At 33.9% G+C, this 14,686-nt stretch overlaps 1 pseudogene; it reads left to right on the top strand.

Annotated features, from left to right (window-relative positions):
* Nucleotides 1-5,064: 5,064 nt before the first annotated feature.
* LOC120129253 lies at nt 5,065-12,717 on the top strand (annotated as a pseudogene).
* The last annotated feature ends 1,969 nt before the right edge of the window (nt 12,718-14,686 follow it).

Genomic DNA, 14,686 nt, shown 5'->3' with positions numbered 1-14,686 from the left:
TGGCTTCCCCATCTTTAATCTTGCTCTGCTTTATGGCTGACTCGACCATTTCTCCAGCCATAACCAAGTCTGAAAAGCTTTCTGATGTGATCGCAACCAGGTGTCCAAAGTATGGAGTATTCAGGGTCTGTACGAAAAGTTTTCAGGTTTCCTTTTCATCCAAAGGTGGATGCACTTGTACAACCAAATCTCTCCATTTTTGTGTGTATTGCCTGAAACTCTCGTTATGCTTATTTTCCATGCTTTGTAGCATAACTCGATCTGGCCTTATATCATTGATATGCTTGCTCCCCATCTTTAATCTTGCCCTGCTTTAGCGGACTCGACCATTTCTCCAGCCATAACCAAGTCTGAAAAGCTTTCTGATGTGATAGCAACCAGGTGTCCAAAGTATGGAGTTCAGGGTCTGTACGAAAAGTTTTTAGGTTTCCTTTTCATCCAAAGTGGATCACTTGTAACCAAATCTCTCCATTTTGTGTGTATTGCTAAAACTCGCGTATGCTTTTTCCCATGCTTTGGTAGCATAACTCGATCTGGCCTTATATCATTGATATGCTTGTATTGTTCCAGAAATGACTTGGCCAGGTCCTTCCAGGTCTTGATATTTGATTGGCTTAGCTGGTTGTACCACCAGATGGCTGAGCCCGACAGACTTCCTGGAAGTAGTGAATCAGGAGTGATTCCTCCATATCCTGTCATCTTTCGACAGAACATGGTGATGTGAGCGGATGGGCAAATGTTCCGTCAAACTTCTCAAATTCGGGGACTTGAATTTCGGAAGGAAGAACTAAGTCTGGGACTAGACTGAGTTTCGCGGCATCAACTCTATGGTAGTCATGGTCTCCTTTAACTACTTCATTTTCTCCTCCAACTTGATTTTTTCCTCCTCCAACTGCTGATTTTTTCCTCCATTTCTTTGCTTTGTCCTCTTCCAAATCCGGTACATAGTAATAACCGAATTGTTCTTAGGGTTAAATATAGCAGTTTGTATCTCTGTAGTAGATGGGGGTTTTGCTTTTGTAGTGGATAAGTTCCCTTGAAGTTCAGGTAAGATTCCAGGTGCGACAACCACTTCCGGGGTAGGTGATATAGTTACCCTTCGGTGAACCTGCCCCAGGTGCACTTGCTTCAAGTTCTTTCTGTAATTTGGCCATGTTCTCTCGATTTTCTCGATTCTTGCTTCCATTTTCTTCTTTTCAGGGGGGGTGTTATGCAGATGGGGTGTGTCATTGCTTGAGGTGGGTATCCAATATGTGTTCCTTTGATGAGACATGTATGTTAGTTAATGCGAATGTAAAGAAAAATAACAAAATGCAAAATATGTCTAGATGCAAATGCATGTAATGTTCGAGGCATTAATCCAAAAAATGTGTATGTTATTAGAAATAATCCTTATTGGGGACAAAAGTGTTTTACCTTTTAAGAGACAAAAATATCCTGAACTTCTGACATGTTGACTAGTCTTCTACTTCGCTGTCACCGGTGAATAACCTGTCGACCGCTCTGGCTTCTCTGGATGAACTGTGAAATGACGAGTTGTTTGCCCAAAAAAAGTCTCGAAGGATGCACCTCCGGCTTCTACTCTCTGCTGAGTCTGTTCCCTAATAGAACACATTGGAGCCCTCTTTGATAGAAACTATACGAAGTTTGCTTCTCGAATTCGTCAGCAATGGCATTCAGCTCAGATAGAGCATCCGGGTCTGTAACATTTCCTCGTTTTGCCCTGCAACCTTTGCCTCTTCAAAGATAGACAGTCATGTCCCACCTGATCCATGCAGCAGAATATTCAGGTTTGATTTAATGTGACAGTCCTTGTAGACTGTCCTCTGTATTTTCATCTTGTATTACAACCCCTTTGTCCATCAATATTTATGTTTAACAAACATTTTTGGTGGATCAACACCTCTTTTAAATGATGCGAGTGATAGAACAAAATGAAAGAGACCAAAAAAAATAAAAAGAGTTAGTGAGGTAAATCAAAACAAAAAAATGAAAAATCCTACCCCACATGATATCTACCCCACATGCTTTAATTCCTACCCCGACATTATCTCTATCCCGCATGCTAATTTCAAAAAATCCTAACCAAATATTTGTGTAGTTCGCATGCTTTGAACAGAAAGTAAAGCAGGAAATAAAAACCTAGGGTTTGGAATGAGGTTTTGGGGTGGCTCTAATTCCCTGTACTCTCTGGTTTAGGTTCTAAAAAGGTACTCGAGTTCTCCTTGCCGGTGCCCCCTTGGGCTTGCCAGACCCTTAGTCCTAAGCCCATTACAAGCTCATGTAGACTAAGTTAAACTCGAGAGGATACATTCCCTTATGCCCGCACAGTGAATAAATTCACTCGAAGACATAAGGTATATGAATCCCGAAGGTTACTTGCTAGGCCGCACGGTGAATAAATTCACACGAAGGCGTCACTTTCACCCCCACTTAAAAGAGTTCGGAGCTCGGGTATAGAGCTAGAGATAAAAACTTTGAAAATCTGAAATCATTAAAAAATGTTAGTACAACTATTTATTTGAAAAAATAATCAAAGATAAGTAATTGGAATTGAATAAATAAATTTAAATTCACCATTTTCGCATAAAAAGACAACTGAAAATTAATTTCGGTCTGACTCACTTACCTGTCCCTAGTAGAGTCGCCAAACTGTCGCGACCGTCTTTCGGTTGGGCCCTAGAATTGGGCTTGGACTTGGATTAAATGAATTGGGAGTCGCCACCGACCACTTTAAAATGAATTTAGGTGGGTCGAACACCATCTTACCTATTTGCATTTACCAGAAATATTCGGTTACGGTCAAGGAAGATTAGTACCCTTGAACGCCCTTTCGGTACTAATTAATTTTATGTTGTCTTAATTGCGAAAATTAAAATTTAAATTGAAATTTAAAAATCGATTCAAGTTACTTACCTTTGATAGATTAAAATTTCTCTGAAAAAGATAAAAAATGTTAAAAAAAAGATAATAGCAATAATAAACAAATCAAAAACAAATCAAAATAAATACAAAAGAAAAATAGGAAAAATTAAATAAAAAAATTAAATAAGTTTAAAAAAAATATAAAAAAAAATAAATAGAAAAAATGATAAATAAAAATTGGATTTTAAAAAAATTAAAGAAAAAAATGATAATTAAAAAATAAAATAGTAAAGGAATAAAAAAAGGAATTAAAGTTTGAAATCAATAATAATGAAAAAAATATTACTAATAATGATAAAATAAAACTTAGAGGATCAAATTGAACAAAATTGGAATTAATGGGTTAAATTGATATTAGAAAAATGACCTGCAAAATAAAGTCAAAAGTGAGGGGCCAATTCACAAAAATATAAAAATATGAACCAGGATTAAATTGATAAAATTGAAAATTTCGAGGCTAAATTACAACTAGTGACTGAATTGCAAAGCGATTCAAAGTTATAGGGACTGCGGAGAGGATTTAACAATCTTGTATTAGCATTTTGGTCCTTGGTATATAAATACTCAAACAAGCCTATTATCCCTTCATTCTCATTATTTCTCAAAAACTCTCCTCTTTTAAACGAGAGAAAGCTCTCTCGATGCCCTTGAATCAAAACCGAGCCCAAAATCCCCTAGAAGCGCCTCCTCCGACGTAGATCTAGGAAACTAACTTCGGGTTCTTTACCTTTTTCGCGAGACCGTCCTTTCCGACGATTTCTCCTCCCGATTTGCTCTTTAGCACGGTTGGCTTTGCTTTTGGTTACTTGTTCTTTCTCTTTCTGTTACGGCTTTGCTGTGTTTGTTGATGGATATTGGTATTGTTTTTGGCACTGCTTTGTTCTTTGTGGCTCGCTGTTTATATGGGTCATAATGTGGCTCACTGTTGATGGATGTTATCGTGTGGGTTCCCTGTTTTTTTACCTCTTGGCAGTGGCTTGGTGGGAGTATTTATACCACGGTGGCCTGTTGGTTCCGATTGTCACGGTACTCGCCGTGGTTGGTTGGCCGGGGATTTCAGGATGGGTCAGTCCCGATCTCCTAGGCCGGAAATCTCGGTGACCGGTGTGTGGTGTCGTTGAGGCTTCTGGTACCTTTGATTTGATCTTGACTGTTGGATTAGGTCAGATCCAACGGTCCTAGACCGGCCGCGGCGTGATGGCTCATTGAGGGTTAAATAAACCCTAATTCCCTTGCTATATTGGCCGTTAATCTCCTTGTTGATCCAACGGTCCGTTGTTGTGCGGCGCTTATACTAACCCGTGAAAACCCTAGCTTGAAATCTGGGCTGGGTCAGACCCGTTTGACTGGAGTTGGACCCGTATCTTGACTTTGGACCTGGAAAGAAAAATGAAATAAAAATTGAAATTAATAAAATAAAATAAAAAAGAAATAAATAATAATAAAGATAAAATAAAATATTTTCCAAAAACCTATATAATATATATTTTCAAAAAATATTTTAAAATTATAAATTATATATTTTTGAAAATGTTTTCAAAACTATATGGTTTTCAAAAATTTTTAAAAACTATACCATATAAGTTTCAAAATGATTTCAAAACTATATAATATATGTTTCAAAATTTTTTTTTAAAAAACTATATTTATTTTCAAAACATTTTAAAAACTATATAATATACATTTCAAAATGTTTTAAAAACTATATTATTATTTTCAAAATGTTCTAAAAACTATATAATAATAAATGTTTTTAAACATTTCAAAACTATATATTATATATATATTTTTAAAAATGATTTCAAACTGTATAATATATATGTATGTATATATATATATACATACATACATATATATTATAAAAAATGGGACGAAAATGAGTGTCTATAATAATTTTTAATTTCAATTTATTTTGTTATCATAACTAAACATTTAGCCTATTTGTTAAATTTTGTAACCTTTTAATTTATTTTGTTATTCAGATAATTTTTAGATGCAATCATATTATAAAAATGATTAATATTTTCAATTTATTAATACATAATATGTACGTAATATGTTCCTCTTGTAATCGTTATAACCGATCGAGCCTTCGTTAACTTTATTTTAATGGTCTCCAGCAGAACTGGCCTATCATTTGACCCAAACGAAAACGAACACATAATTTGCAGGCCTGTGCTGCCAGTGCTGGAAATTAGTGTTTGGGCTTTTGCTTTCATTTTGCCAACGTCCCCTTCTCTCCCGTAAATCCAACATCTCTCCGCCGTGAAGTAACATGGCTGCAGCTGGGGGCAAGGATAAAGAGGATGATGTATGGGGAAAAGCCAGAAAAGAGCTGATGATTTGTACGAGATTAGAGACACTTTTTTCCCTCTAAACCCAGATGATAAAACCTCTAAACTTCAACACGAATCCGATCTCGCTCTCAAGCTCCTCGATTCCATTCCTGCTGGTATTTTCTCAAATCCTACCTTGCTTCTTCTTTCGTTTGCTTTATTCTCCTGGATTAAGTAAAGTTGCTTTTGAAATCCTATTGGTTTCCCTTTTTTGGGTTGCAAGCAAATAGATTGGGTTCTACATTCAAATTTATTGCTCTATTAATTTGTTGTTGCCATCCTCTTGCCTCGAAAGGAAGAATGATGAGTTGAAGCTTGTTTGATAATACAGTGATAACTGGAATACCTATCACTAGACGTTTATGCTTTGGTCTAGAAGTCTGAATTTGGCCCCTACTAATTCTAAAATCTAAATGATTTTAATTTGAAGTTTTGTTGATGTTTGTGCTCGAATGTTAATGAATTTAATAATTCTGCTTTTATAATAATATATCAAAGAAAAATAAGTGAATTGCTGTTATTTTGATGCCACGCCATCACCAAAATGCTGCATTATCCAAATTAACAGCAAAGTTTAACTTGGGTTCTCAATTGTAATGCAAGGATTCAATTCATTAATATTGAGGTAGAGACTAGAGAGTGTAAATTGTCGAATTAAAATAGTGAAGGGAGAGAATTTGGACTTACACCTTCATGTTTCTGTAGATGGGTGTTCCTATGTTTCTTTTTTCATGTTGGTGTAGCCCATGATGTGTAGTGACACCATGATATTAAAGAAGCAGAAATGAGACCGGGAATTTTCATCCTTTTTTAACCTGTATGTTTATATCAATCTTTTTTGCCCATTAAACAGTTAACTGAACATTTTCACTACAGAACAAAGAAAATTGCCTGTACAGCGCTCAACATATGAGTATTTGAGAGGGAAGATATTAATGTTGTACCTGACTATAGGAAAGAAGCAGAGGATCATCTCTCGAAAGCAGTAAGTGGGAACAAAGTGTTGTCTTGGTTTTATGGTTTGCCATAATGCTTGGACTCTGAGTAAGGTTCATGCTTTTTATCTAATATTTTTCTTCTCCAGGTTAAACTGAATCCATCACTTGGAGATGCTTGGCTCTGTTTGGGTAACTGCATTTGGAAGAAGGGAGATTTTACTTCAGCAAAGAACTGCTTTAATCTTGCACTTAGCAAGGTTATCACCCACATAAGAGCTTTGACTTTTAAGTGTGCATTTTTAGTTGTTATGCCTTCTTTATAGTTCATGACAATTAGTTGTACATATTTTTTTTGTATCATACAGGGTCCAAATAAGAAGATTCTGTGCCAATTATCAATGCTGGAAAGAAGAATGGCTCAAGGCAAGGGATTTTGTTTCTTTTTTCATAGTCACTTTTGGTTATTCTGTTGTGCATGGTTTTCGGATACTTAAGGAGTTAGGAATCCAACTAATCTGTTCTTCGACTTAAAATTACCAGCCTTTTGGGGTTAGTAGTAGTCAATCAGTCATTTTTAAAGTGTTTTTGGAATGCTTGGTCAGGTGGGGTGGAAATTGAGAAGCTGAGCATGAACACAGGCAAAACACATTAGCAAACTTGCTCTTTCAAAAGGGAATTGTGTTTTCACAGAGAAATTAGGAAAAGAAAAAATTATAAAAATAATTTCTTTCGATTTACTTGGACCCAACTTGTTTCAGCTGATGAACAAATTGAACATGCTTGATATTAGTATAAGCCTATGGGTTCTTGATCTTCTGTATGGTTTAGTTGCTTTTGATTCTTGATGCGTGTCTAGAAGACATTGCTTCCTTAAAGCAGGGTAACCTGCTGCTGGTGCATTCAGCAATTTCTATTGGATCCTTGCTTTACTCCAAACCAATAAAATGTTAGATTTCAACAAAGGCGGTCGTTATGACTTTTGGGCAGCCACACTTTTTTTCGGCGGCAATTTATAGAAAATACAACTATCGAATAGCCAATTAGTTGATTTTAGGTCCTGATATTTCCTCATCCAAACAAACTGTTAAGGTTTTCAAAAGCTACGGCTTAGGTAGTTGAGCATCAGAAAACTGCCTTGAGTTTTACCCCTCATGTAAAACAAATTAACAAATGACTTGGAAAACTGTATTATCATCTGTCAAGCAATATGGTTGCTCTTATTTGGGGCTTGTTCCTGCTTGATCATGAGCAAAGGTGCTTCATTGTTCTTACAAAGGTGTTCCGCCTTCTGTAGGTGCCGATAATCAGGCTGAAATGGTTGAGGAGAGCATTCAACATGCTAAGGAAGCTATAACTTTGGATGTCAAGGATGGTTATTCTTGGTGTAAGATTCTTCAAACCTGTATCATGCTTTAAACCTTACATATCCAATTTGTCAGCCTTCAAAATGAGTCAGAAACAGAGTATGTAGCAGGCCTGCTCTTTCAGCTAATTTTAAATTTTGTTAGGGATAATGTTCAAATGCACATTTTCACAAGATTTGAACTCCAAAATTTACCTCTACTATTTTTTTGGGGTGTGAGGTTAGTTTATGTTTTTGTACTTTCTGTCACGTAGGGATGAAAAAGAATATTGTCAAAGATTTTATTTTCTTATGCTATTTTTAACATAAAAATAAAACATAATTTATATATATTTTTTGAATCCGACTATGATTATATGTAAAGTGCCAATGAGCGTTTTTTGGTTTGGGGGTAAAAACATAATTGGATTCTGCAACATGAGAGGGTGAGTTCTTTTCCTATTCAGTAGTTGACCGCTTTGGTTTCCTCAATCCAAATTCAGTAGTTGACTTCAGGCACATGTGTGTTTGGTTTTCATTTCTTGTTATATGTGCAGTTAGAAAATGCAATTGTTGCCTTTACTCTTAATTCTTAACGTGGCGAACTGTGAACACTGATTCCCATTTCCCAACATGGAATAATTTTCCTATGACAGATAATCTGGGAAATGCTTGCTTGACAAGTTTTTTTGTAACTGGAACTTGGGATCATAGCAAACTTCTTCAATCCTTAAAAGCATACCAAATGCTGTAAGTTGGTGGCTTCAGAACTTCACTGCATATTTAATTGTTTAGGCTTGTCATATGATTGCCAGTGTAGCAACAATAATGTTTTTTCTGTATTGGGTGTATGTTGCTTTTTTAATATTATGTAATTGTTACAATGTAGTAATGTTACTTTAAGGGATGTGGTTTAATTATTATTTACATGTGACAGGAGAAGGATGAAAGAATGAAGTCAATCCAGACCTGTATTTTAATTGTGCAACAGTGAGTTTACTACTTAATCCACCTTTTCTCTGATTCCTTTGTCTGGAAAGATGAATTATGAGAATGAAATGACCTCCCATGCACAAATTAGTCAAGATTTAATACTGATATTGAAAGGTAGGAAAAGATGAATTTTTAATTCACAAGTACCTATATGTATTTGAAATTCACTACTAAGCAGGCTTCTAGCAAACCATAAACTGAAAAAGATTCATGAAAGTTATATTTGAATTTGTTTTATCACACAATTTGCATTAGTCCTTAAATTCAAATTCTTTCTTTCAAATCCTAGTAATCAAACATAACCTGAGAGCGTTTCGAATGGTGAGCTTGCTGACAGCCTTTTAAATTATTTGTGCCTGATCCCTCAGAATTCCTGGTCTCTGTTTATGACAAATGACTATTACATTGGCATATTGCTCCCTTTTCACTTTAAAAGATTGATGGGCTGAAAAAAAATACTCTCAGATGAAATGTGTGTCTCACTTCAATTTGTTAAGTGTTAACTATCTTATGCAGTATACAAGTCTGATAAAAGATCTACTTATTCACTTAATAGGATGTGCTGCTTCTCATTTCTGCTATGGATTTGATGAACTTTCTACTTTCAGGTAAACAGATATCTAGAGAATTATGATAGGGCTCTTGCTGGATTTGAAGCTGCTGCCTTGAAGGATCCAAATCTCAATGCTACTCTGGAGGTTGAAAAGATGGTCAATCTTCTCGACAAACTGGAAAATTTGCTTAGGGTAATGTATTTTTTCTCTCTCTCAGAAGCCAAAAGAATGGTTATGGATAAATGCTGAATCAGTGTGTTATGCAATGGCCCTTATTCTGGTGGTTCATTTTCAACACTTTTCCTTTATGGAGAAATTACACCTCACACTCAAACCAGTATGAAGATTTGCTTCTTTTTACACATAGTTTCTTGTCAGATCTCATTACCAATAAAATGCATATTTTAAACAAGTTCCGCTATAGAAGCTAGCAATATTCCATGTACAATTCTAAATGTCGTTAGCATTCACATTGACATATGATAAAAGAAGGATGAGGTAGAAATATTAATTCATAAATGTTCTTATGTCCGTCAGTATTCAAATAATCTCAAGCATTAATGTGAAACAGGAAATTTTATGAAATACATGAATACATTCATTATAGATGGACATGTCTATATTAATGTGTCAAAGAAAATATAGTCGGATCAAATTTACTTTTTATATATTTCTTGGGTATAGCAATGCTAATTCTTTCCTTTTCTTTTTCGTTTTTAAAACCTACTACCTAAACCTCATTTTCAAAGGTTTAAAATGCTAGGAGTCGATGTACTATATCAAAATTAAAGTGTAGTCCCTATACTTTTTTTTTTGCAAAATTGAGTTCTATCTATTTTTGATTTGAAAATCTTGGCCTGCTCCACTTCTGTGCAATTAGTGTTAATTGCTGACCTGGCAGCTATAAAAAGGGTAAAATAACTTTTTCAGTCCCCTACATTTAGAGATTTTTATCAATTGACCCTTAATCTTTAAAAATAAATAATTATTACCATTAATTGAACAATACAATTTTCAATCATCTACATTTGCAGCTTTTTGAAGGACCAAGATTTTCAAAATAAAAATAGTCAATGTAGCAAAAATAAAGTATAGGGACTAAATTTTTGAATTTTAAAATAGTACAAAGAAAAACCATTGACATATTTAATCCTTTTTCAAATAAACTAATATGTACTATTCATTCCTAATTGCCCAATATAGTGATGCAGAACAGGTGAACAAAAAAGCCACATAAAGGGTAAACAGAGAAAACTATAGAGGGTGATCAAATAGATGAATCTATTGAGAGAGAAGAATTGGTAGAAAAAATGGAGAAGCATGAAGCCAATAGTTTAAATCAAATCCTAATTATCACAATTTAGGGACTTCTTGAAATTGAGAATAAAATAAACACTTATAGGTATTTTCCTAAATTTAAAGGGATACAAAAATGCTGAATATATCCCTAAACCCTAGTATTATAATGATTTGGTAATATAAGTTAGAAGTGAGCCTCAATAGACTACAATGCTATGTGAACTATTTCAATTATAGTTTATATTTGCACGTAAAAACACTTGTGGTTTTTTCCATATCAAATCTCATCAGAAAAGCAAATTAAGTTGCCATATAATTTCTCTCATATTTGTGTGGGTCTGGTACTTGGAAGAAGACAAGGGATAGGGGGATGGTTTCCACAAATTTTGATTGTTGTCTACGGTTCAATTGATGTCTCTTCTTAATGGTCTTGTGAACATCTATTTCCAATTTGTTGACTTTTCATTCCACTCTCACATTGATAATGCTGCATGCTTTCATAGGTTGCTTTTGATAATAAAGAGTGCATGCAAAACTTGTTTTGTGAAATCGCTAGTGTAAATTATAGCATCATGAGAGCATACTTGCTTTTCCTTACTGGTATCAATTAACATTCTGTGATGGTTGTGTAATATCATTTCCACTGAAATTTGATAGATGGTTTATACAGGGACATTCCAAGGCAAAAAGACTTGCTTCGTCAACAATTGGTGCTGTTAATTGTAAGCAGACTGATATTTCTACTGTGTTTTAGTCATTTGTTATATTATCCAAGTGATCTGCGTACCAAAATTATTATCAATTGGAATGCACTGAGTACCTTTATTTACATTTCTTCTGTTAGTGAACTCCTCGTATAGAAAGGCCACTATAGATGTGCTATCAGAAGGTCTGAATAAAGCAGTTCTGTACTGGGAAAAGTGCTGTTGTTTGTTAAGCATGAGAATTACCCCCCTGTATGAGTTCTACTTCACTCTCCATTTGCTCTGTTTGTTGAGTTTTCTTTTTGTAAAGCTTATGCTTATAAAGTTATACTATGCTTATATAACTTGTATGATTTTTTTTAAGAGACGATCTCAAAATTATGGATAAGTAATGTTTGTGTTGTTACTAAAAATAGTGTCATATGGTCTATTGTGCTAATCATTAAATGGACTTCCGCAAGCAGAATGCTGGCCTGCAATATTGCTGCAAACTTAATTGCTATTGGGGTTTCTTATGGGTAAAGTAAGTACAATGTGGGACTTATGTAAAATGTTAGTGCTACATCTTGAGATCTAGATATATTATGGGCAATGTTCGTCAGGCTTTAAGACTATTTAGATATTTAAAAGATGTAACACTTTCAATATGATTTTTGGGTTCTAGATGTTTCAGAGTTGATTTATTTCTGGCTTAGGTTGCTTGAGGTTCTGATTCTTGTAGGTTTGGTTTTTAGTTTTTAGTTGTAAAATGTGGCTTTCTTTTGTTGTGTTAGCTAAAACCAATATTTATTTTTTCTTTCCTATCTGATGAATTCTTAGGCAAACTATGAGATAAATTTATTTTGGTTTAGCAGTTACTATTTGGCTTGCGATTCAAATCAGAGTTGCTTTGTTCTATCAGTATATGGCATACGCAACGATACGGTAAGTTCTGCTTCACTGTTTACATCAACTCAAGCCTCAGTGCTATTTTTGCCTCCTTTTATTTCATTTTGGTTCTGATTATTAGTCATTCAGAGCTGTGTATCTGAATCTATCAAACCTTCTGGTCGCAGATTAAAGAAGGAGATCAACTAACTTTGTTGGATCCCCATTTTCGCCAGGTCGACTTTTCTTGGAAAGAAAAGGTATTTTCTCCTACCCTCTTTTTTTTGGTTGGGAAGTAGGGGCTCAAAATATGAACATTCTGTGGATGAAATTATTGCAGTGTTACAAGTTCAAGTCAATTCGGGTTGATTTCTTGGAGCAAGTGCTCGTGAACGGCAAAGCTCTTCCCGTCATCAGGCCATTCGAACATCGATCTATGCTCAACATAAACCATGAATATTGTGTGGAGTTTGATAATTATTTGTGCCTATCGTTTACATAAACCATTTTTATTCCAATTTGTGTGGAAACATATAGGAAAAAAATGCAGGGCAGTGGATGTGTGTAATGGCTAAAGTTGTCGGTTGCATGAGAACGAACAAAACTTTGTATAGGGTTTAAAATTTAAAAACTACATATAATTTGCTAAAAAAAATACTGTATCGTAGACATGAACATAAACTGGACCAGATAGGTGGTAGTACGTGTGTGAGAGAGCTTTAGTTTTTGTTCCTTAATGAATAAAAGTGTGAAAATTATTTAAATACTTATAAAACTAATATTCAATTAATATAGTATTTGATATTTACTTTTATTGTTATATTTTACCATATGCCCATACATATTATCTGCAGTTTTCCATTACATGTTATTTGGATTCTTTATTATCCTAAAATGTCATTATTCATTGTTCAATACGTACTTAGAAATAATTAAATTTTGGCATTGTATGTGGATTTTTTGTTGTTGAAAAGTGAGTGAAAAATATTTTGAGATCTAGGTTGTTACAATATATGTAGAACTCGTCATGAGGGAATGAAGAGTTTCATAAAATATACTGAAAAAAATAAAACTCGTTATAGTAACTTTTAGAAAAATTTTATGGAAGTTGTTATGTCCTCGTGATGATGAATTATTTATTACATCTTATAGAACTCGTCGCTCTTTCATGATGAGTTTCTCATGTAAAGTAAACAAATGGCTTAAATCCCAAAACAGTTGTTGAGTCAATCAATCAAGGAAAATGATCAAGAGGGGTTGAATGGCAAAAAAATTGGTGGAAGCTTTAGCATAAAAAAGAGAAAATGACACAAGAATTTTAGAGTGATTCAACTTCCTTAATAAACTCCACATCCACTACCTTAGTTTTCTAACTAAGGATTTCAATAAACTAATTTGTTCTATAGGACAAGATGTAAGCTTACACACTAACACTTATACCCCAAAGTCTTAAATGTTCAACTCTTTTTAAGAATAAATTACAAATTGAGCAAACTTTGAATATTCTCACAAAGATAGATTGTTTGCAAAATGAAGTTCACGCACACTCAAGAACACTAGAATAAAATTAATGATGAATAATAGTGTTCAATGAAAGAAAGACACAATGGAATATAAATTTGGCTCTAATTGCTCTTTGATTGTTAGAATAAATGTCTTCTCTCTTCTTGACTGTTTGAATACCCCTTTTATATGCCCTCATTGATTTTTAGTCATTTATGGTTGTTGGAGGGAGTTTGGAGCTGTTTGAAACATCAAATTTGCGCATTTAATGCAAATATGCACAAAGGTTTCGAAACCACCTAGGGAGATTTCGAAACTTACCTTAAAAAATAACCGTTGAATGGAGGGTTTCTAAACCTAGGGGTTTCGAAACTTGTGGGGGGTTTGAAACCTTAAGACGAATTTAGCTACTGCCTTAGGGGTTTTGAAACCACCTAAGGGGGTTTCGAACCAGGCTAAAAAACTTTAAAAAAATAGTATTGTTTCATATTTCAAACATATTTTTAAGACTATAAATTTCAAATATTTTTAAAGATATTTTTTACATTTTGATTCTTAAAAAAAATTTACAAACTGAAAAATATTTTAGTCGAATATGGTAAAATATTAATTTTACAAAATTTTCAATTTAGTCATTTTTATATCAAAAACATTTAATTACATTTATCAATCTCCCCTTTTTGATATAACAAAAAACATTTTGTAAAAATTTGTTAAAAATAAATTTTGAAGATGTCAAAAGTTTTAACAAGTGAAAATTTCATTTTTCTCCCTCTTTGAAAAAGAATTTAAGAGTACATTATTAAAAAACATGCAAAAAATGAAAATTTTGTTTACGTACTAAAAGACCAAAATTATAATTTATGTACTAAATGCGTAATTTACTCTTTTTGTAATTGGTTTTTAACAATTCAATACATTTTTAATTACGGGTACTTGAACCACAATTTGGTTTTTCAGAATTCAATATATTTTTATTTACGGGTTCTTGCTTTTACTTGTTTCATCGTGGGTTCTAATTTGTTTAGATTTTTGAATTTATACTTGACTCTGTAAAAGAAGTTTTGAAATCCCTCTCCGGATTCAATAAGCCATAAAATTGATGAAATAAATCAGAAAATAAAATTTTGTTCATGAATAAAATCTTATCGGAACTATCCAGTCAATCCTTCAGAACCACATCACATCCAAGGACCAAATCGGACTCGATCTATATGATTTAGGG

The sequence above is a fragment of the Hibiscus syriacus genome, unplaced genomic scaffold (assembly GCF_006381635.1).
Source record: "Hibiscus syriacus cultivar Baekdansim isolate YM2019G1 unplaced genomic scaffold, ASM638163v2 tig00110483_pilon, whole genome shotgun sequence".
NCBI classification, from domain to species: Eukaryota; Viridiplantae; Streptophyta; class Magnoliopsida; order Malvales; family Malvaceae; genus Hibiscus; species Hibiscus syriacus.
The sequence above is the reverse complement of the archived record's forward strand: the minus strand, read 5'-3'. Positions and strand labels throughout refer to the sequence as shown.